The 24,067-nt window shown below is 44.6% G+C and overlaps 1 protein-coding gene across 1 annotated transcript in view; it reads right to left on the reverse strand.

The window, feature by feature from the left end:
- LOC138516409 (EF-hand calcium-binding domain-containing protein 6-like) overlaps nucleotides 1-6,775 on the reverse strand; it is a 697,038-nt gene extending 690,263 nt beyond the window's left edge. Inside the window, exon 1 of the mRNA XM_069631506.1 lies at nucleotides 6,615-6,775. The gene's annotated coding sequence lies outside the window, so the exon portion shown is untranslated. The remainder of the gene's footprint in view (nucleotides 1-6,614) is intronic.
- Nucleotides 6,776-24,067: the final 17,292 nt, after the last annotated feature.

A 24,067-nucleotide genomic window follows, 5' to 3' on the forward strand; every position in this document is an offset into this window, starting at 1 on the left:
CATTACGATCTTATGGGACGATCGACAATGGGCCACATGCCCTTACGCAGTTCTAGTGGCTAGGAGCAACATTTCGACCCTTCAGCTGGATTAGTGCCTATCTAATGGGACGGCCCTGCGGTTCTAGGCGCTTCCATGTTGCCTTTTTGAACGTGAATGTAGCCCCTGTGTACCATGGAGGAACAGGGCGTCACACAAGAAGAAGCTGGTCATTTATTGCGGATGCAGCCCACAATGATGAAATGTATTTTGGGGTTCATGACCTAATGGCTGTATGGGCTTGGTGATTTTGTGGTGCATTAAATTTCTATTCTGATATTAACCGTGTAGCGTTCTTCTTTCCAAGTAATGTAGCATATTCCTATTTGTGGTGCGATGTATTGTGAGGAGATCTGCATTGGGTTCCGGCTTCTGGTTATGGTTGCGTGGTACTGTACTGGCCGCGTTTGCCTACGAAGCCCAGTGTGGTCAGGGATAGGGGCTACCATTATGACTGTTTTAATGATGTCATGCTCATGGGGGGGGGATTAGCTTTTATGTAACAGATGCCGGTCAGCCAGGTGGATTGGTGGAATGATGTGATTATCAGAATATGGCTGGTCACAGGTGCCTGTGTTTGCGTGCGTTTCTTGGAGGGAGACTGAGGTCATGTCCATTGGAATAGCTTCTGTATTCGTGCCATCTGTGCCCTGCAGCTCCCATTGTCCCCTCTTGAGATGAGCCTGGCTGCTCAGTCACTCTGCCAACTTGTGTGGTACATGCTTATGCTGATGGTTGGTTTGTTTACTGGCAGGAGTACAGGGCTGGTGCAGTCTCACTCAAGATACTGCTTTGAATGTTGCCTTACACTGGTGTCAAGCGATGGGGGGCCTGTTTTTGTTTGTCTCATATTTCAGTTCATGTTGCTGTACTTGAACCTTCACATGCCTGTGCTGCATCAGTGCGGCAATGGTGCCATGGCGAATATGGATGGCCACTCACAAGGCACTTGGAGCCCCTGGATTAATTTGTTCGTTGGCATGCATGGGTGACTTGTACATTTCACTGGTTGCATTGTGTGACTTCATTGCACCTACGGTGAGTTGTGAAATGTGGCCAGGGAGTGGTGTACAGGCACTCAGTAGGGCCGTTTACGGTTGATTCGCGATGCCGTACTTCTCACCATGGCGGAATGGTACTTTCCGCCATGCTTGATGGCGTTAGGTACATGTCCGCTAGGGTCTGAATTCGCGTACCATTGCGCCATGGTGGTAGTTACGGTTTGGCATGGCGCGCGTGCGCGTACTTGGTGCAGTTAGCGTTGGCGTTCACTACGGTGTCGCTAATGGCATCGTACTTTACGGTGACGGGTCATAATCGCACCGAGCGCTATTCGATGGCGGTATTGCATTTCCGCCATCGTTTTTCGATTTCCGCCAGGGTCGTAATGAGGGCCATACTATTTTCTAGGTCCAAAACAATGATAGTGTTAGAGATATACATTCGTAAATAGATACATGATCTCACTATCGCCATTTACTCACTCTCAATTTTCCAGACAAATTCCATTTGTTTTTTATTTTTCGAGTCAATTTTCAATGTCTTTGTTTTTTGCAGATTAAGTATAACGCTATTTTCTGCCAAATTTTATAGAGGGCATCAATGTTACGTTGCAATTCAATCTCAGTTTTAGCCATAAGAAGCGAGTCATCTGTATAAGTGAGCCATTCTACTTTTTGGGCGCCAACTTGAGGAGAAAAATTATGATACTCATCCAAAACACTTGCCACATCAGACATGTAACGGTTATATAGGATAGGGGCCAATAGACAGCCCTGTTTAAGCCCATAATTAGTTCTAATCTTTTGACTCAATAGTCCCTCCTGATTTAATCACAGTTGCACTTCCGTGTCTGAATACAATTTTTTTATAAAGTGTAGAATCATAGGACTGAGATTCCATTTCTTCTGCTTGGCCCCTAAAACCTTATGATGAAGTGTATCGAAGGCCGTTTTATAATCAACAAAGCAAATAAAAAGCGTGCCTTTTTTATCAATGTGGCTCTAATCAAATGCAATAGGGTCCATAGGTGAGAGAGGGTTCCAAGTCCCATCTTAAACCCCAATTGTTGGTTACCTAACCAATCAGTTTTCTTAATCCAATAATTTAGTACTTGCAATAATAACTGGGAGAAGACTTTTGAGACAGCATCCACCATTGCCAATAGGTGATAGTTCTGAGGGTCGTATCTTAACCCCTTTTTAAAAATGGGAATTAGTATAGAAGTATTCCAACTCTTGGGGATAGTTTCTGTATTTCTAACGGTTTGGAACAGCTTATCTAACAGTGGAGCCCAATTCTTTTGGATTCCATCAGAGCCTGAAGCATGTGAGGCTTTTAGATTTTCCAATAGTGAAGCCAGATATTCAACTGTAAACTTCAACATATCCTCTTCAAGGCTATATATAATTGTTGTTTTTCTATGTTAACTTGGAAAGGCGTTTTATATAAATTTCAAAAGACACTAAAACCAGAGTTGCGAATTGCATTATGTACCAAAAACCACTGTTTTGTACTATCAGATCCCAAATATCATTTAATATCATTTGTATACCTAGTTTTGAGCTTCGAGATGACTTTCTTTTGATTAATCTACAATATTCTCTCTTCTCTTTAATTACTTTTTTAATGTCATTTTCTAGCAGTTGTTTTGCTGCAATGTTAAAGTCATATTTTCTATGACACTGTAAAGGTTTGTGAAAATATTTTTTGTAGGATTTCAATATGGGATTTTGCCTCCCTAATTGCTATCTCATACTCCTCTATCTTCAGGCTCTCATTAATGGGATAATTTCAGTCCTATTTATGGAAGAGCATATTCATTCTTTTCATATTACACTCATTGTATCTAATTTTAGTACCAGAATTATTCACAGTTATATTCTCCTCTAATTTATCCCTTTCTACATTCCTATTTTTCAATGAGAATTTCAGAACTGCGTGATCACTAACCAATACCGGAAAAATAGAATGACATGCAATCAAAGCAAACACAGCATCTGGGAAAAATATATAATCCAGCCATGAATAAGTCAAACCATTAGTCCAAGTGTAAGGAGTGGAACTTAAGGAGCTATGAAGACAATACAGTTGTAATAAGAAATACGTATTAATAAAAGATGTCCAAGGATCAAATTTCAATGTTTCATCCTCAACATAATCAAAGGCACAAGCAGTTCATTTTCAACACCCATTTCATGGCCAAACTCATGGATCACACAGCATACAAGCAACTCTGCCACTTCACTGAAGCCAACAATCTTCTGACACTGCCCAATCTGGCATTCAGACCCCTCAGAGGAACTGAGTCATCCTTAGTGTCTGTTTGGGACGACCTAAAAAGAACAGAGGATATGGAAGGATGCACAGTGCTCATTCTCCTTGACCTCTCTGCTGCCTTTGATACCATTGACCACACCATTATCCTAGACAGGATACACTCTTTAGGAATTATAGACACCGCCCTCACATGTATCTCCTCCTTCATCTTTAATCACTCGCATATCACGCTCCTCCACGCTTTCAAATATGCATCCCCCCCAGTGCCAAAAGGGGCCTCACCTGGGGCATCCTTATGTCCCCTCCTCTTCAATATCTATATCAGCCCACTCGCCGCACTCAGTGGCTCCCGCAATCTCATCTGCTACAATTACACAGACAATACCAAGATCATCCTCAAAATCCTAAAATCGCCAGGCTTCACCCGTCCCGATCTGTCATCGTGCCTTTCAGATATTGGCCACTGGATAACAACCAACCACCTCATCCTCAACCCTGGGAAAACCAAAATCCTAGTCTGCGGGAAAATTGTGCTCATTCCCCTTCCTATACCCTGGCTTCATTCTCTAATCCCTCCCCCCATCGGCAATCTCCACTTCAGTGAAAAACCTTGCATGCACCCTGGACAACAATCTATCCCTCTCCCTACACATCAACTCTGTATCCAGAACCTGCTTCTTTCACCTACGCATCCTCAGACGCATCGTCCCTTATCTCACCTACCAAAACTGACTCTCTGCCATCCTCACCATCATCCTCTCCCGCTTAGACTATGCAAACTGTGTTTATCTAGGAACACCAGCGTTCCAACTTAGGAAACGCCAAAGAATACAAAACACTGCGGCCCGTCAACTCATTGTACTCCCAGAGAACACATCAGCCCCACACTGAGAGTCGTTCATGGATCCCTATTGCTCGATGAACTACCTTTAAGCCATGTGCATTACTCACTGCGCCATTCACAACACCGGCCTAAATTCCTCCAAGATAAACTCACATGCTACTGCCCCTTCAGGAAACTCAGATCCGACGCAGCTTTTCTCCTAGTTATCCCCAGAATAATTGCACCAGATTAGGTGGATCCTCCTTCTCCGCCCAAGCTCCCATCAACTAGAATTCCCTGAATCTCCACATCCACAGCATTGGCAATCACCACGCATTCCGCAATGCCCTAAAGCCTGCCTTTTTCCTTCCTCCTCTTGAAATCCCTCTCCCACTCTGTGCTTTGATTGCTCCTCGCACACAAGTATTGGCCCAGACACAACTAAACACCACATTTTCAAACCTCTGCATATGCCGGCAGCATTTGCAGTGGCACTCTGTGAAAATCTCCCCGTTTGCCCCCCCACAGACATTCATACATCCCACCCCCATTCCCTCCAGCCGCTGCCCAGACAACCAACACTATAACAGGCACATATTGGTCACCAACAACACCTGTAATTCTGATTGCACTTTGGATGGGGCCGCTTGGAATGGACTGGACAGAGTTTCCGATCAGACCAACCGCTAGAGGTAGCAATTGGAGTGGGACAAGTTCAATTGGGGGACAGATATCTTCATGCACTCAGTTGGATGGCCCTACCTGATTATCAAGGGGCTTACCCAAGCACTCAGAACGCTCAACCCACAGATTTCACTGAAGGTAGAGAGGAAATGCACCAGTTCAACTTGGGCTATTGGGCACCGAACGCACTTTAATTGGCTTTCGAGCAAGGAATAGAGATGCGCCAAAACGCACTTAGACAGTGCTTTCCGCTGGGGACAGAAAACAATACCATTTATCTCAGCCATAGGTGGCACGGTCTAGCTAATTTATTTACCTATTGCACTCAAAGAATGCCCTCATCCAGGTCCTTTGCCAAAGGGAGTCTAACCCCACCAGAAGATGCACTCGAACGACCAGCCTATCGCCTTGAGAGACCTTAGAAAATTGACACCAAAGACAAAATCTGTGCGGGTCTATGGTAAGTATAAATCGCACCACGTCTGTGCGCACTTGCCACCGGCACAACTCCCCATCCATGCACTTATGCAGCTATGGCTATGTCAAATCCGGTCTAGTAGCTCGCATACACGTCCACACGGAAACCCCTGACGTGCCTCAACACCTTTGCCATTAGTGAACAACGACAAACTATGTAAAAATTCGGTCTAGCTGGACACATATCGGCTCTCCTACCCTAGTACTCTATCCTAAACTGCAGGCATCGCCCACCTACATGCCTGACCTCTGGGTTGCTTAGTGGGGCCAGCCAGCCCATCTAAGTCCTTACCTGGCAGAATGAACACATGCATCTTAAACTCCTAGAATGTTCCCATACATGGACTTTGGTCCCGGAGGGCGTTCCAAACACAAAGTGCATTGAGGCCATACAAATGGGGAAATGGCGCCATAAAATTGATGACTACAATACAATACTAAGGTATTTTGGGACCTCTGCGCAAGCTCAGCGCAGACTGAAAGTGTGTCACACACTGCTCCCCTTAACTAAATAGGAACACAGAATGCCGTGACGTGGGTGGAGGTACATTACGCTACACTCCAGGAAAGCAGAGTCGGACTGGGGCGTAAAATCAGGCCAGACACCAATGAAACAGTGGCCCACAATCAGACATTACAACTCATAAGTATCCAGAACAGACTGAGTTTTTCCCCAGAGGGTAATTTTGGTAAAACATGTTGCAGATAATACATTTTAAAGCATATTTTCTTATGAAACCGGACCCCCCTGGCCCACACAAGTGGTCAATTCTGTAAAAAAAAAACTGAGCATACTATAATCAAATGCTGGCATTTCTGGCGTTGCCATATTATAAGCCAGTTCCAGCCTGCAGGCAAGTCTCGGCGCTAATAGAGCACCAGGGCGGTGACAGGTGCAGTATAAAATAATCATAACACAAGAGACACCTACTCCCCTGCCACCTTCCTGCTCCCTCCCTAGCTGCCAAAGGGCAACGCAACCAATAGCGTAGAACAAAGCTCCCCCCTGTGCCCCTATCCCGCTGCACCCCTCACTCTCCTCTCTGAGCCAGTACCTTGTGACGTGCGACCGTTGAACGTGCGCCTTTGTATGTCGCTGAAGTTAGTATCCTGAAGCCAACTTCAGCGTTTGAATAAGATGCTGTTGAATAATGGCATTTTGTGTATTGCTTTTTGTAAATGCAAATAAACCAGTTTAGAAAAAAGAAACGAACTTCGGCAAGGTCACGTTTGTGTACCATAGAGCGCGCGTGGTGATGACCCCACGTCTTACCCATCTTTTAGAGTTCTTGGACCCAGTATCATAACCTACTTGGTTTGTTGTTGAGATTTGAAATGGGTTCCACAATTGAAACGGCAGCTTCTCCAGCCGCTGTCCCACTGATAGTGTAACTCCGGCGCCTTAATCCCCGCACATCCCTCCGAGGCTTGTGCCGGGCGCCTGTGCTCCTTCCCCGGTCTCCGGCACTCTGTGTGACGGCTCTTGTTTCTCTTTATTGGACGAGGCCAGGTTGCTAGAGGCAACAGAAGGCACTTAAATCTGCTTTCAACAAACGTTCCTGCCAGTGCCGAGGCAGCACAGAGCACGCCAGACAGACACCCCGGGGAGGTCCAGCTTCCAAAAGCCATAGCCGTGCACAGCGAGGGTGCAAACGGCTCTGGCCAAGTCCAGGCGATGTAATCACGCGCACACGACAACACCACATTTATTTAACACAGGAGTTTTGTGGGTTGTTAGTCACAGATGATTTCTAGGTGTGGCAGGTAATCTTACAAATAGCTAACCTTAATAAACAGGGGACCTCTAGACTGTCGAATTGCCGCCCTCTCAATTGTGAGGAACATTTATGAGATTATAATTCTTTGCAATTCCAATATCTCGTGTCTTTTATGCCAGTGACGTTTCATCCAGGACAGTATGAATTTTTAAACGTAATGACGCTCTATTGATATGCGCGTCCGTGCTTGCAGCTGATACGAGAGATGATATTGAACTCGCTATGCCGCCTTACAATACTCGTGGAGTACATGTCTAGCCTCTACTGTTGCCTACACGAGCCACTGGTCATGCCTGCTGCCAGGAGCCCAGGGCACAGGAATGCAGTCAGGCAAGAATTGCAGGGATCTCATTTGCTGCTGAGCGACGCAACTTAAGCTCTCAAAATGCTCCACTGCAAAGCAATGCTTCCTGACTGCGTAGCTGCCAACTGGCCTCATGTCACGAGAGTCACCTTCAGCCAGTCCCAGTTACTTAGTCAACACCGCTCTATGCATGCTGGGAATTGCAGGCTTTTAAATGGAATAACGTTAAAATACAAGCTGCAGAATCTTAAGCGATGCTGGTTAAACTGCAAGGACTGGCGAATAGTGCCCGCTTTACAAATGACCAACTATCCGCTACATAACTCTAGTTAGAGGAGACTTCTAACTCAAGGCCCACCACCAGGAAGAAAAGACATAATGTAGCAAGACATCTTTTTTGTGGTATATGCAAAAAACTGCAATTTAGCACATGTCCCAGGAGATATTGGCTGTGAAGGCGGTTGGGATAAGCATAGATATACCCTAACTGCCCCAACCAGACGCGGTGGACTTCCTTAAGTTAACTATGACCTTTTGCCACTGTATAACTCTCACTCTGATTTCTCCCACTTTGTGACTCTGTCACTTTGAATTTTGCCACTGTGAGATTCTGTCATTTTGAACTTAGCTGCTGTGAAGTGTAACGTAGAATTTACCACTGTGGGACTTTCTTAAGTTTGAATTTCGACACAGAGAGATTCTGTCAATTTGAACGTTACAGCTGTCAATTGTTAACATCAAATATTACCACTAAAGTCAGTGGTTCCCAAGAAACGGCTTCCCCACCAATCCTCTTAAGCATCTTATATGATCCACCTAGCCTTAATCATGGAAGCTGATTACTTTAATCCTCACCTCTATACAGACAGCACCACCTCTACTTTAAACTGGTACAGGCAAAAGTCGAATATGGTCCCTCTTGGGAGGATAGCTCAGGGGCAACATGCTTGCCTTGGAAGCAAGACGACACATAGCACCACAGGTTTGATCCCCAGGTCAGCGCTTAGAAACCTCGGGGTATTAAGCGCGTTATAAATAACCTATCATATCATATCAAGTGGAAAACTGCCTTCAGGATGTGCAGCACTGGATGCAGTGCAACTGCCTTTGCCTAAATGGATAAAATACACATATTCTGCACACAGACCCATTTAACCCTTTTCCTCGCCCCTTCTTTTGACCTGATTCCAGAATTCCTGTTCCACTACTGTACAGGAAGGGAGGGGGTCACCCGCCCAAGTTATGCAGCCACCAGGCACGCTTTAGTCCATCCACTCCTGCCACATCCAATCCTGTCAGATTGGAGTGGACTTGGCATCCCCCACAAAATTGCTTTAGTACTTTCAGTAGTAATCTAAAATATAGACTGCTGCAATCCTATCCATGCAGGTGTTCTAAAAATCAGGTCTCACAACTGCCAATCACATCCCCTCTGCCTTGAAAACACTACACTGATTGCCCAGGGGTGAACAGATCACAATGTAAGGCACTATGGATACTGCACTAGGCACTTCTGGCTATGCCCAAGGCTCACTGTCCAAGGTCTTCTAGCCATATACACCAGTCATACATTTAAGAACGACACCCCACAACTTACTTGCCATCTGCCCAGACAAATACAAGAAAATCAGGGAAACATCTCTTAACATTGAAGCCACTTTGGAATGTCATTCCTATAAACCTGACATTGGAACACTTCCTAATGTTTTGCAGAATGTTGGCTACCCATCTGTACAGAGTAGCCTGTGACCAGGTAGCTGCAAGGGAGGGCTGGAAACCCCCTGGGTTAACAATGAGGAGAGACCAGGGGAAATCCCACGCCCAAAAACAGTAGAGTCCAAAGAATTTGACAAAGACCTGTTTTATTTAACAAAACTCGCAAAAAACAGGGACAGCTGTGAACATCAAGACAATCTCTGCGCTCTTGAATATTTCCAGGCTTGATAGAGGTTTAAAAACGAGGATGACCTCACAATTGATGTTTCATCATAGAAAACCTATGAGGTGGGGATTGTTTAAGGGGATCAACTAGATATATTGTCCAAAGGGGTTACTATGTTCATTGGCTGCACTCGATTTGGTGGCCCCGCCTTACACCACCTATTATCTGATACAGGTGAAAACATGTCTGATCAATAGACATTATTCTCCAACTGTAGGTCGCATGTGTGGAAACCACATTTTGAATTATTCTGCTCAGCATTAAGTAGGATTTTAGCCCTGACTGATGCAGGTGTCATTACCATTCCTAGCCTCTAGTGACTTGTGTGAGTTACATTGCTCCCAATATTAAGCCTTGGTTAATGGGAATCTGGCCTTTCAGCATTTTTTGTTTCTTTGCTTAATCTAAGAGAAATGCGTCTCATGCCTGGGAACTGCTATTGTCTATTCTCTTGGGTCCCGAGCCAACCCTTCCCTGTGCATGATAACCTTGGCACAGGATATACAAATATTTTCTGGGTTCTCACGTCTGAATTACCTGTTACCTCAGCGAGCCAGGTGCCCCTGCAGCTACAAGGCTTCTCGATGTCTTCTACTAGAATGTGGCTGCACCATCCATCTTCTTTAACATGGCCACTCATTTTGCTGCATTTCTGAGTTAAGCAAGCTTTATGTGTATTTGTATGCCTCTTGCGTTTCCGGGTACCGAGAGCATGTGTTTTCTAACCTATTGGATGCAAGCATATTCTTCATGTCTAATTGCAATTTGGCCTAGTGTTTGTGTAGCTTTGTAGTGGATGCATATCTCCTTCGTGTCTAATGCACCTATAAGTATCAGTTTCAGTGGTGACAGCATCTTCATCTTTTGGTTACAGCATGTTCATGTCCTCCATAATTTGTAGATTTATCTCTTCTTCCTCTTCTTCGATTGATCCAGGATAAAGTCGGTAGGGTTGCTTCAGCCAGTAACATCTCTTTCATCTGTGATCATCGTGGTCAGGCGCATAGGTACGACAGGACAGACCGATCTTTGTGCACACACCACCCTCCATGGCTGTTATCAAGTATGTATCTATTTTGAAGTGTCATGAGCCTTAGTGTTCTGAGCTCTTCCATTATGGCCTTAAAGCCATTCACTGTCAAGTTCATTGTTTGTAGCAGTTCCCAACGAGTTATGTTCAACCCCTTAGCATTTGTGTTTGCTTGTATCCCGGGGATGACCAAAGCAAAGAAGACTTCTGCTCTACTGAACAGTCTATGTTCATCTGGTATCTCATCAAGTGCTGCTTCCATTTTGTCTGACATGTAGTTGCTACTTCTTTTTGCCCACTTAAGGTTCAGGGATTTTGTCTTTCTCTGGTGTGCATCTATTTTGGGAAACTCACCTACTTGTATGAACTTCTGGGGTATACAAGGGCTGGTGTTTTTAGTAAGACTAAGGAGCATATCCCTCCCCAGTTGGTGGCAACTGCATATAGGGTTTTGAATCACAGGCCCAATAGTGGTCCATGAGTACTGACAGTGCCAACTTTCATGCCATTTGCCTTCGACATGCGCTTGCAACCTTTCTTTGTTCCCACCTTGACCATGCCATCATTCTGGAAACATAATGAAGCATTCCTGAGAGGTATTATGTGTACGGGCCTGTTTCATTCTCCACCTATGGGAGTAACTTGGAGTACTCCAGCCAATCCTTAAGGCACTCATCATTATCTTTTTGCACCACCTCTACTGGTACTGTCAGGAGTGCTTGTGCTTAGCATTCCCCCATCTCTCTCTTCACATTAGGTGGCCATTACAATTCCTTTTGATCTACAATTCTGGCTTCTCTTCTTTGTGGGCCGTCTAATATATATATTGAATCATCTTGCTTCTGCTTGAATAGTCGTCTATCATTGACTTGGTTTTTATGTAACTATCTTCAAAGGGGAATGTTTTTTTAGACATCCATCGCAAAGTAGCCCATTTCCCTTGCGATTGTCCCCTAGTTGTACAGAGCGCCAAATACATTAGGCACTGTGCCCTTGTTGCTGGTATTTCAGAAGCTACAAATGTCTTAGAAGCACTCATGGCATAGGGAATGAGAGAGCACACATATTAACTCTCCACTGATATCTCTCGCCCTAGCCGGGTCATGTGCATGTATCACATATTATTTGTCACGTGGGCCCAATCAGCCATCTAGGGGTTTATGTGTTCAAAATTAGTGTCAGCATTTCTCTTGATTCCATTTGTGTGTTTAGATGCAATAGATAAGTACTGTGTCATTGCTTCATTCAACAGGGGATAGGATCACATCAGCATATGCTGGTTCGGGTACATGATAGGGAGTCACCTTTTGTAATGCCAGGAGGGTAAAGAGGTAGAGATAGCAGAAAGCAAAAAATATTGCCACAATCATTTTTGCAGATGAGTCCACATGTTGCAAAGATGCATGCATATTGTGTTGTCTGTGTGATAAGAGCCTGTATTTGCAAACCTAAAAATATTCATCATAATTTTTTGTGTGAAACTTTCACATCAAGTCTCAAACAATAAATAACCTTCTACAAGAAAAATTGTATCACTATTTCTAGAAAAATCCTCCCGAAAATGAACATAGTATTAGGATTTACTAATAGAGCAAGAATCGGTACTCTGCTTTTCTTAAATGCACTTTAACTGTTCACTACAAAAGAGAGAATAGCAAAGAGAAATATCTGGAAGGTAACATTTTGTAATTGTTTCTTTCTGAATCAAAAGTGTGTTTCCTCCTTGTGCTGCAGGTAAAAGGTTCTTGGGGCTACAGTTTGTTGGAGCAGACTAATTTGTTTGTGTAAAAAAGGACAGCATGCTTTCAAAAATTCACTGTGTGTTGTTGTTTGCTCCTTGTGATGGACTGAGTTTGGGTCCTTGTCACTTCTTCGTCAACTTCAATTTCTGGGAGTTGGGGCAGGTGGGTCTCGCCTTTACAGGGTTTCACCTCCAGAGGTGTATTCAGGCTTGCTGCCTTGAACATTAACAGCAGTGAGGGTGGTATCTTCCACAATAAAGGGACCACCGAACCTTGGTCTGTGCCAAGACTTAGTGACGTTTTTTATTAATACGGTGTCCCCAGGATATAGGGTGGTTGGTTGCAATAGTGTTTGTGTACCTAGCTGTTGATCATCTTCATCATTTTTCTTTGGCCTCCAGCCTGTGCTCGAAGCTGTTGGGATATGAAAGAAACACTATCCGTGATCTCCGCCAGGTATTCATGCATCTCAGATCCTAAAACAGCAGCAGCACTATGGGCATCAGTTAGCGCTTTAGTGGGAGGAACAAGAGGTATATGTATTTATTTATTTATTTTGCATTTTTAAAGTGCTCACACAGCCTGTGGGCATCAATGCGCTGTTACAGGAATAGTTTGATTTTTAGTTGCATAATTGTTTTTGTCTCAGTTGCATATTTATAACATGCTTAAATACCCAGAGGTTTCTAAGCATGGACCCGGGGATTGAACCTGTGTTGCTTTGTGTCGTCTTGCTTCCAAGGCGAGCACATTGCTGCTGAGCTATCCTCCCAGGACAAGTGTATATCATGTACTGCCACCAGTTCATGAGGAGTCAGGTTATGGTCTGAGCCGGGCTTATTGCGTAATGCAAATAGGGCTAAGGGTAGGCAATGGAGTCATCCTTTCTTCAGGGTGATTTTCAATTTGGCTATTCTCTCTTTGAGCAGACCATTGAGGCTTTCACAAACTCCATCTTCTTGCTGGTGATAAGTGGAAGAAAATGTATCCTTAATCCCCAGCAGGGCTGTGATGTGCTCAAAATTCATTCACAAAATGTAGTCCATTGTCAGACCGAAGCAATTTCGCACATCCCCCATCGTGGAAATACCTTTTGTACAAGGAATTTTGCAGCACAGTTCGCATCAGGGTACGTGCACGGACCGGCTTCGATCCATCGAGAGAAAGGGCTACGACTACCAATATGTACTTGTAGCTGTTGCTTTGGATCATGTCTACATAATCAATGTGCAAATGTTGGAAAGGTCCGGTAAGGCTGGGTATTGCTGCTCTCACTGCTCGCAGCATGTGCCCTGCCGTATAGTTTTGGTACACAGCATAGTTAACAATGAAGGCGAGCAATATGCTCTGCCAGATTGGGGTGGACCAATCTTCCGCAATCTGAGCTGCAACACTCTCTTGTGTTGTGCGAGCAGGATGGTGAAGCTGTTCTAATGCTACTTTTAGTAATGCGAGGGGCATAATTGGTTTGCCGGTACTGTCCTGTTGCCATAATGCAATTGTGGGGGATACTGAGCACCCCCCCTTTCCATAGCTCCTGCTCTTCTGGTGTTGCACGTCTCTGTAGCTCAATTATCTGTGTGATGGGCAAGGAATTAAAGCCTTATTTCATTAGCATGTGTGGGCACCCACTCATACATGTGTACCAATTCTGATGCAAAAATAATGTAACACACCCCTTGAGGAAATGAGACCAAGAGATAGGTTGCAAGGATAACAAAGTTTTTATCATATAAACTATGCAAGCAAACAACTCTGCTGCCCGAGAGTGCTCTGCCAAAAATTACACGGGCAGCACATTATAAAAGTCATGGATAACATAAATACAGTCAAAAATCACAGTGCTGATTGGAGTGGCCATACGGCACAGCCCGCTCTATAGGGGATGGCAGACGCTAATTGGCCACTGCTCCCAGTTGATCTTGTGGCACATGAGTCAGCTGGGCTTATCTATGCAGTGAGGGTCAGGTCAGGCAGGTGCAACATTCCCAACTATCTAAGCTAAACAACAGGAACTGAGTAATGGCAGATATCTAGACATCACATGGGGGGTTCTTTGTAGAGAGGGGACAATATATGGGCATGCCAACCTCCACATTCAGGGCTTCATTGATACTGCACCTTCTGCGCACTGTGTCTCTTTTGGGGGCTCAATTTACTACCCATCCTTCTAGTGCCCCATGATACGAACAGACATGTGTTGTTATTTGGAAGAACCTATTGCTACCTAAGATTAGGTCTAAGGTTGGTGTTCTGGAATGGTCAATGTGTGGGGATTTAGATTCTTATCACGAAAGGAACCGTGGGGTCTGGGTGGGTGAGCTCTGGCCTGGTGGGGTGGATAGTGAGGGGGCAAGGTTTAGTGGAGATGGATGGATGTTTGTGCTGTAGCTTGTCCCTGTCCCACGCCCTTTGCCAAGTGCATTCTGTGCGAGAATGATACTAGAGATTTGCAACATTGAAGGGACAGTGAACGAATGGACTTCCGTGAGAACACTGCTTGTGCGGAGCTGACCTAATATGTGAATGGTTGGTCCCTCAATGTGAGGGGCCAGGGTGCAAGTGCTGCAGCCTCGCAGAGCCGTGCATTTTGGACCTAATTAAAAGACAGTGTCTTGGCCTAACACAAAATGGTGTCTCATAGCAGGGGCATGGGCTATGCGATACGTGTGAATCTATATGTTATATCGTGTGGGTGTGTACCGTGGGGGTGGGCATGTCTCCCCCTTTGGCCTACTTGTGGGTTTTTTACCTCAGCTGCGAGGCAGGGGGTGGGAAAGGACCGTTTCCTTCAAAACACCACCCTTTCGTTACTCCTACAGTAACAAATACCCTCCCCCAGTATTTCTTCTTTCATTAGCCCTTCTTTCAGCTTCCGCCCATGCAGGTCTATCTTTTATAGGCATCCAAGCTCAGCACACACTTCTCAAACTTTCCCCACATTGTGCATATTCTTCACAGGTACAGGTCATATATATATATATATATATATATATATACATCCCTCATCCCCATCTAAGTCCACCCACGCCTCTGTGTAATTTTCAAGATCCTGTGGTTGTGTGATAGTGGTATGATAATAATTGTCCACCTCATCCCCGGTGTGGTAAATTGCCACCAAACGGTATTTGGGCTCATTACTCTCACCTGTCTTTATTTGAGCTTCTTTAGTATCATGAGGCACCTTATTATTACTATTTCTATTACCAATAGTCACCATCATCATTACACTACTTGGGATTGCCTTTGCACAGCACCAGAGTCCTAACTGGCATACACAGAAGATCAGCAGAAATAATATGATGATAGAGATCAGCATTTTCATTGCATTTTTAATCCATGAGGGTACCCATCCAAATGTCATGTTGAACCAGTCATTTTCCTGCACTCCGGCCTCCTTCAACATTCTGGTACCAAGTTCGTGAACTGCTGCTTTCATGAGTGATAATTTGCCATTGTCAGCATCTGCAGAAGGTACGAATGTGCAACATGAACTTCCGATCTTTTTGCAAACCCCGCCCTCCATTGCTGTGAGGAGGTCGAGCACGTACCTATTCTGAATTGTCATCAGCCGGAGTGCTTTTAATTCTACCTTGATAACGTTGAATCCTTCTTCAGTATCATTCGCCAGTTGGATCAGCTTACACCGCACAATTTGCAGCCATTTGGCATTCGCTCTTGGTTGGATACTTGGCAGGAGTGATGCAAAAACTGTCGTTGCTTAGTTGAAAATATTCATCTGGGATCTGTGCGAGTAAGCCAGATGAATCTTGAGACAGCTAGTTGTAGGAGCATTTCTTTTGAAACAGATGACCGTGTTGGTCACCTTCTGACAGTATTCAAAAGATGGGGGCTGATGCTGTGGGTGGTGTCTCTGTGGGCTTTGGTGCTGTCTGGCCATCTGCAGTCACTGCTCCCCCCTTTAGATGCTCCTCATGTACGATCAGCAGTGCGGAATGTAGCATTGCTAAAGCACAGTAGCATCTCCAGGATGGTGGGAGGTGCAAGTATGCTTTTCTGCCGCACACCCAGTAATAGTCCATTAGGGCTGCAGTACCTTTTCGGAGATCCAGAAATAATGATTGTTCTGTTGCAGTATTTGTTCGACCCCATGGATACCCTTCTTTCACCATATAAACACAGTACATCATTTTCTTCCTGTTGTAACTTGATGGGTTTTTCGAGAGCTGTGATCCATGTCAATTCTGTGATATGTTCAGTCCATATATGTGCACACGCCTTTTCTACAAAGTACAATTTTACATCAGGGAGGCCACAAAGCCTCTCAGCCTTGCACGTAAACGTTGATTCATGACATTTGTTTTCTGCAAAGGCTATGCCATCTATAGCCAGGAATTGTTATTTGAAGCATGTTGTGCCTTTTGATCCCTTTTTGCAAATCCTGTCATCTGGGGGGGTGGGGGGGGATTCATTTTTACTGTGTGTGCCTGAAAGGTTCTGTGGGTCCTACATAGTGCAAGGTGGATGAGACAATGTGATTCTACCAGAGGTGCCTCTTGAAGTACTAAAACATTTGGTGCCCCGGATGTGTTTAGTATCAAGGAACACACATAGCAGTTCCCATTGTTCGTTCGCCTTCCCGTGGCACTCATGTCTGAGTACCAACTGTTAGACTGCCCGGGATGGCAAAGATCCTCCACTTTATCCAACCGTAAGCAGTGGTAAGCATCATATTTATGTTGATGTGTCTGCCTCTTCTTCCTTCTATTATGCAAGAGAGATTGATGTTTCCCTGCCAGACCTCTACACAGTCTGTCGTTGTTACATAGGGATCTTTGTACATTTGTGGAAGCATTAGGCTACTGCACAACGTGGATTGGGAGCTACTACACACGGTATCAATGGTGGCTGGCACTATAGATTGCGTACTATACACTGGGGACATAACAGTATTTACATTTGCATCAGTGTTTACATTTGCTAGCTGGTATACCATAATGGGGGAAGAGCAACTTAATATCATATTGGAAACCATGGTGAGTAACAAATCATACATTTCATCAAGCGCTGAGGTAGATATTGGCCCTCATTACAACCTTGGTGGAGGACCATGGTGCTATTAGCACCATGGTCCATGCCGCTAAGGTTACGATTCTGCCATGGTGGATGGCGGAATTACCGCCCCATTCCAAGGTGAGTGGGGCGGTAATTCCCCATTCACCATTTGGCCTTCCCCATTCCCATTTTTGCCCCCATAGGGCATAATGGGAATGGGGAAGGCGCTAATTACGGCACCGTAAATTACTGTGCCGTAATTAGCTCCAAAGTCCCTTTGCGGGTTGGAATATTAACGCCTGCTAAAAGCAGGCGTTAAACACCAACCCGCAAAGGGACACTTGTAATCAGGCGTTAAGGGTTAACGGCGCCGACAGCGCCGTTAAACCCTTAACGCCTGAGTTGTAATGAGGGCCATTATGTTAGGTTGTGAGGTAGCTTGTGGGACTGTAAAAATGGCAGGGGTGGCAGCGTAACATTGAGTGCATTAGATATGCTTTCAGTTCCGTTATTTACAAATAATACAATTTCTTGGGTCACTCTGGTTGCATTCTTATGCAGACTTGTTAGATGTAAAGATATATTACTGCTTCCCCTCCATTTCACCACCTCCCCCCTTCTTTTATATGAGCCCCCCAGATAAAAGTAGCACCGCAGTAAAACCCTAAAATGAACATTCTAATTGTAAAAAATATTGTAACAAAGTGTAGTCCACGGTTATAACTGTAAGTTTGAGTTGCACTTATCTTATTCCTACTGCTATCTAACGGAACATTAACATTAGTGGCGTCAACTCCAATATCGTTGCACCTATGGAAAAGGATAAAATGGGGTGGGCATTAATAACTTTTTAGACGGGATGAGAGGGAGAGAGCGTGATCGAGGGAGAGAGGGAGAGTGAGAGAGAGAGAGTTTCATCATTCTTCAATTATTGTATATTTTTGTACTACATTTTGTCTCTCACAATCTTCATGATTCTCTGACTTTTTCCTTTTGCGGTCTCTTTCTAAGGTAGTGCAGTGTTCATTTATTGTTACCTTGTGTCTCTGGTGCCACAATATCATGTGCCTTTCGGACATCTGAGAGATGCATCCAGTACCGCAGCCCCTTCACTTTTACAGCAAGGGGGGTGCAGTATATTACCTCATATGGCCCATGGAATCTTGGAGAGTTACATTTCCGCACAAAACTACGTACGTATACTAACTCTCCTGGCATCAGAGGCTGTGTTGGAATGTCTTGGGTTGGAGTTATTGTGTCTGTTTCACTTTCTATGGTAAAGGGTGCCGCAATTTGTTTTGCGGTGCATTTTACTGCTCCTGCGAGTTGTGTGAGATATTCTTTAAATTCCCCCCCCCAGTACAGTGGCTGTTCTGTGTGCATCAGATGCCCTTCTCACTGGTGACAGTGGTGTCTGCATGCATCAACCAATAACAATCTCATGGGGGGACAGATGGTGGTCCTTGCTAGGTTGGGTGCACAGCTGAAAGAGTGCCAAGGGTAGGCAGTATACCCAGTTTTTCTTTAGGAAATGGCAGAGTTTTGATTACCTACTTTTAAGGAGGTTGTTTATTTTCTCCACAATCCTATTCACCTCTGGGTGGTAAATCAAACACATTTTGTGTTTTATTCCTAGCAGTGACGTCACTCTTTGAACAGATTGTTAACAAAATGGGTTCCATTGTCTGCTCGTATGGCATCACATATCCCCCATTGGGGAAAGACTTCCCTGACCAGGAACTTCACTGTGCACTTTGTGTCTGGGTGGGCGCAGGGCCCTGCTTCCACTCAAAGGGGCACACTTCCACAATTAGATATCTTGCCCTGTTGCATCTTTCTCCCATGTCTGCATAATCAATGTGCAGTTGACAGAAAGGGCCCATGGGGCAGGGTAGGGTTCCTCACAGCGTTCTTAGTGTCATCCCTGAGTTCAACACCTGGCATGTTGTGTACTCTACTACCATTTTGTTGAGATAATCCTGGAGGTTTCAGATGAACCAATATTCCTGGAGATCAGCTGCTATGTGCTGTTATGAAGTACGGGCGGGTAATTTCAATTGTTCGAATGCCACATAAAGTAGCTGTTCGGGCATGACCACTATACCTGTGGTGTCCTGTCTCCATAGTAGATCAGTGGGGGACTGTGTGCTCCCTCGTTTGGTCCACAATTCTTGCTCCGTTGGTGGGGATCTACTCTGTAGTACTAATATTTGTGCAATGGGTAGTGCATTGTAACCCTCCACTCTTTGCTCTTCCGCTTTACTCGTTAAGATGCATCTACACTCCTAGGTATGGCAAGATATGCTGCTTATTTTTCTGCTGTGTCTGCGGCTGCATTTCCCAAAGATATTTTGTCCATGTTATGTGTGTGTGTGTGTGTGCAGAGGGTCCTCCAAGGGCTTCAATCAACTTATTCAGTAGTTCTGCATTTTTTACCGGAGACCCGTCAGCCCTTTTGAACCCCTCCTTCTCTATCGTGATAGCCCAGCATGTACTGTTGTGGTTACATATGCTGAGTCAGAGTATATTGTCAACGCACATCCTTTCGCTGCATGGAGGGCCTCAATCAATGCCACTAGCTCTGCAGCTTGGGCAGAGTAGTGGATGGGCAGACATTTTTTGATTAGTGTCTCATATTCCCCATCTTCCATCCTCACTACTGCGGCCCCTACATGTTTTTCACCTGTTTCTTGGCTAATGGATGCTGACCCATCAACGAAGAACATTTCTCCCTCCTGTAAAGAATTTTCCCTTGCTTTTGGAATGCCATCACCTTCTCCCTCGTACATGGCACAATCATGTGTCTGCATTTCTTGGACAGTGGATGCTTCTGTAAGGAACGTGGCTGGGTTTACTGATTTACATCTTACCACATTAATATTTAGGCTTGAGAGGATTATCTCGTACACTGACGCCCTTTGTGTGGTGAGGGTGGGTTTTGATCTTTCGAGTATTGCAAACAGGGAGTGTTCCACATACAGGGTGACGGAGCACACCATAACAATTGTTGAGCTTTTTTCAATAGCAAAGGTGGCAGCTTCAAGAGCTTGTTCACAAGTGAAGTGGCCTTGCATTACTGAATCAAGTGTGCCGCTTTAGTAGGCTAGAGGTCTGTGACCCATGGAGATTTTTTGCCTCAATACTGCTATTATTAGAGTTCCATTGGAGTGAGAGAAAAGATAACATTCCTGCTCATAATCAGGTGCGGCTAGGACTGGGGCTGTGGAGATCAACTCTTTTAGGTTGTTGAATGCTGTTTGCATTATCGCTGTCCAAATGATATGTGGCTTGTCTTTATGTGCTTCTTTTGGACCTTGTAAAAGGGGCCTTGTGTACGCTGCATAATCTAAAATCCATGCTCTACAGTAATTGCATATTCCGAGAAGCTGCTGCATGTCTTTTACTGTGTGCGGTCTGGCTGAGACATGCACTTTTTCCGCCCTATCAGGGATTATTCTCTTGCCATCTTTTGAGATCAATTGGTCGAAGTACAGGACCTCATTCAGACAATATTGTGGTTTTTTCTTGTCTACCGTGTACCCTTTGTGTACGAGTACCTGGAGGAGGACAATGGAATCTCTCCGCAACTTTCTTCATTCTTACTGCAGACTAGGAGATTGTCTACGTACTGAATACTGGTACTTGGAACTTGAATATTGCCAAGATTTACGTGCAATATCCTATTGAATATGCTGGGGCTCTCACAATACCCTTGGGGCAAACAGCTGTGTTCATACCTCATACCCACCCAGTGTTGTAAAGGCGGTGAGATATTGCGAGCCAGGGTCAAGGGGCACTGAGAAAAAGGCGTTCTTCAGATCCACTGCAGTAAAGTGAGTTGTCTGTTTTGGAATGCTGCACAAAATTGAAGCAGGGTTTGGGACTAGAGGGAACTCCTTTTGCACAATATAATGGAGTGGGCAGAGGTCCTGTATCATTTGCCACGACCCCCCTATCCCTTTCTTAAAAGGGTACACAGCCATATTCCATGGGGAGTTTGAGGTGATGATTAATCCTTGCTTTAGGAGTGTGCTCAGTGTTTCTTGAATCCCTTCCTCGGCCTCTCTGGACAGGCGTTATTGCTTTACTTTGGACAATATTCCTCTGGGTTTGAGTGTTATTTTTACAGGGGTCACTTCTCTTAACAGGCCCATTTCACGGGGGTTGGTGGTTCACAGGTGGGAAGGCACTTGTTGTATATATGTGTCACAGAAGGAAGGTGGTCTACTGATGACAGCCATGAGGGGTGAGGGGGCTTGGCACTTTTCTGTATTGTACCATAACATCACAAGGGATACTTATTTCTAACACAATTTCCCCATCATTGTGATCGTCAGTGAACAATTCTTTGTCAGTTAGCTCACGCAATTGTACGTTTGGGTCAATGCACAGCACTGTTTCGCCATTCGCATGAAGGTCCATGCCTATTGTCACAATTCTCTTGGCTGACACTTTCACCCCTTCCAGATCTAAGGACAGAATTATGCCAGCAACCATCTCAGGGGCAGCTACTGGGCGGAACACAAAATCAGAGGGCACCCTCCACTCCTTTCTCCTCAGTTCAGGCACAGCTCTAGCCAGTACCCTAATCCCATACATGAACATGTCAGGATTTACTGGGATTCCCCTCACCTGTATTTCATTTGCTCACTGATAGAACAACTCACTACCATGAAACTATGACAACTAGTCAAAGGGGCAACACACTCGGCAGGACACACCATCAACGCAATTTTTGCCAGGGAAAAACTCATCACCACGGCACCTCCGATACAAATACTGTGGAGCGACCATCTTATCATCCCATTCGTTATCACTCTGCCTACTCAAGTCTGCATCCAACCTCCTAAACTCACAACCACCACAAAAAGAAACTGGAAACACGTCAAAGAAAGCAACCTATTTGAACAACTGGAATTAACCAAACCCTCAACTACAGAAATAGAGCTAGCTGACCTAGACAGGGAAGCGGAGCAACTACACAAATGGACTGCAGATACAATTGACAAGATCGCCCCAGAAAAACCGTTCACACCATCAAAAAAAGAGCAAAAGCGAAATGGTTCACCCCACTATTAAGCGCTATGAAAAAGGAAAACAAAAAGATGGAGCTGGAATGGAGGAAAGAATACAACCCAGACAAAAAAAACTGTTCCAGAAACAAATCCGTGCATACAAGAAGGAAATTCAAAAGGTGAAGAGAAGGCATTATGATGATAGAATCACCAATGCCACCAACACACAAAACGAAATGTTTAACATCATTAAAAGATGAGAAACCCACCAGGCTGCGACTACACCACAACCCCCTCAGAGAAACTATGCAACGACCTGGCAAACCACTTCAAGAAAAAAATCAATGACATCTGAAAAAACCATACAAAACAGACCAACCAACCACAACATACAACCAAACGAACCTAAAACAGTGCCACGGCACAAACTCAAAAACTTTCCTGAAATATCAGCAGAGGCATTCGCCTTGCTGGTAAAACACACGAAGAAAGCAGGATCACCCATGGATCCCTGTCCCCGGACATCTACAAATCAATCCCCGCACAAGGAACGCCAGCTGAATATTACAGAAACCTTCTAAATCTATTACTAGCAAAAGGAACTGTACCAAGGACCTTCAAATCAACATATATCAAACCACTTCTGAAAAACACAAGTGGCGACTTAGAAGACCTCTCCAACTATAGGCCAATTTCAAACATTCCCTACCCGGCAAAACTCCTGGAAACCTACGCATATAAACTAACCCAATAACACGTAGAAAAACAACACCTACTAGACCAAGTGCAAGTCTGTTTCAGACCTGCAAGAGGAACGGAAACAGCACTACTATACATCTGGGACGACCTAAAAACTAACGCCGACTCGAACACAACCTCAGCCCTTATTCTGCTCGACCTCTCCGCAGCTTTCGACACAGTTAGCCATGACACCCTAACCAAAAGACTGGAAGACATAGGCATAACAGACACAGCACTACTCTGGACTTAATATTTCCTAGCAGACAGAACAGAAACCATATGGATTAACCCCTTCAAATCCACTACGCGAGTTAATGACTGTGGAGTACCTCAAGGATCCTCACTATAACCACTGCACTTCAACATCTACCAGACTCCAGTTATCAGAATCTTCAAAAAATACAACATTACATGCTACAACTACGCAGATGATACTCTCATCTACAAAATCAAAGACACCCAAGCTGATGATTCAACCCTAATCGAATGTCTGAAAGAAGTCTTCAACTGGATGAATGCGAACAACCTGGAAATAAACACAGGAAAGACACAGATCATGATCATATCCAAAGACCAAGAGAACAAAACCGCCATCCCGTGGCCAACGGAAATGGGAACCTCACCATCTAAGGTAGTAAAAAATCTGGGAGTCCTGATGGACAACACCCTAATTTTAGAACTACAAATAAATGCAAGTCAAGACATGCTTTTTCCTCCTCCACATAGCTAGAAGAATCATACCTTTCCTCTCCTTCATGCACAAAACACTCACTATCGTCGCCCTCATCATGTCAAGAATCGACTATGCTAACAGCCTCTACCGCGGAATACCAAAATACCTCCTGAATAAACTACAACAGATTCAAAATACAGCAGCCAGACTACTGCTCAAACTATCCAGAAGAGACCAAATCACTCCTGCCCTAATAACACTACACTGGCTCCCAGTAAAACATTGCATCAATTTCAAAACAATGTGCATAACGCACAGGGCAATCAGTGGACAAGGAGCAGAATTCCTACAAAAGAAAATAATCTACAAGCCAACGAGACTCCACAGGTCAAGCAACGAAATCCGGCTGGAACCAAAACCATACCTTAAGAAAAAACTTGTAGGCACCTCCTTCTACCACTTAGCCGCAAAAAACCTGCAACAACGTCCCAAAAGAAATAAGAAACACCAAAGATCACCTAAAA

The sequence above is a fragment of the Ambystoma mexicanum genome, chromosome 6q (assembly GCF_040938575.1).
Source record: "Ambystoma mexicanum isolate Mex_15411 chromosome 6q, UKY_AmexF1_1, whole genome shotgun sequence".
Lineage (NCBI taxonomy): Eukaryota > Metazoa > Chordata > Amphibia > Caudata > Ambystomatidae > Ambystoma > Ambystoma mexicanum.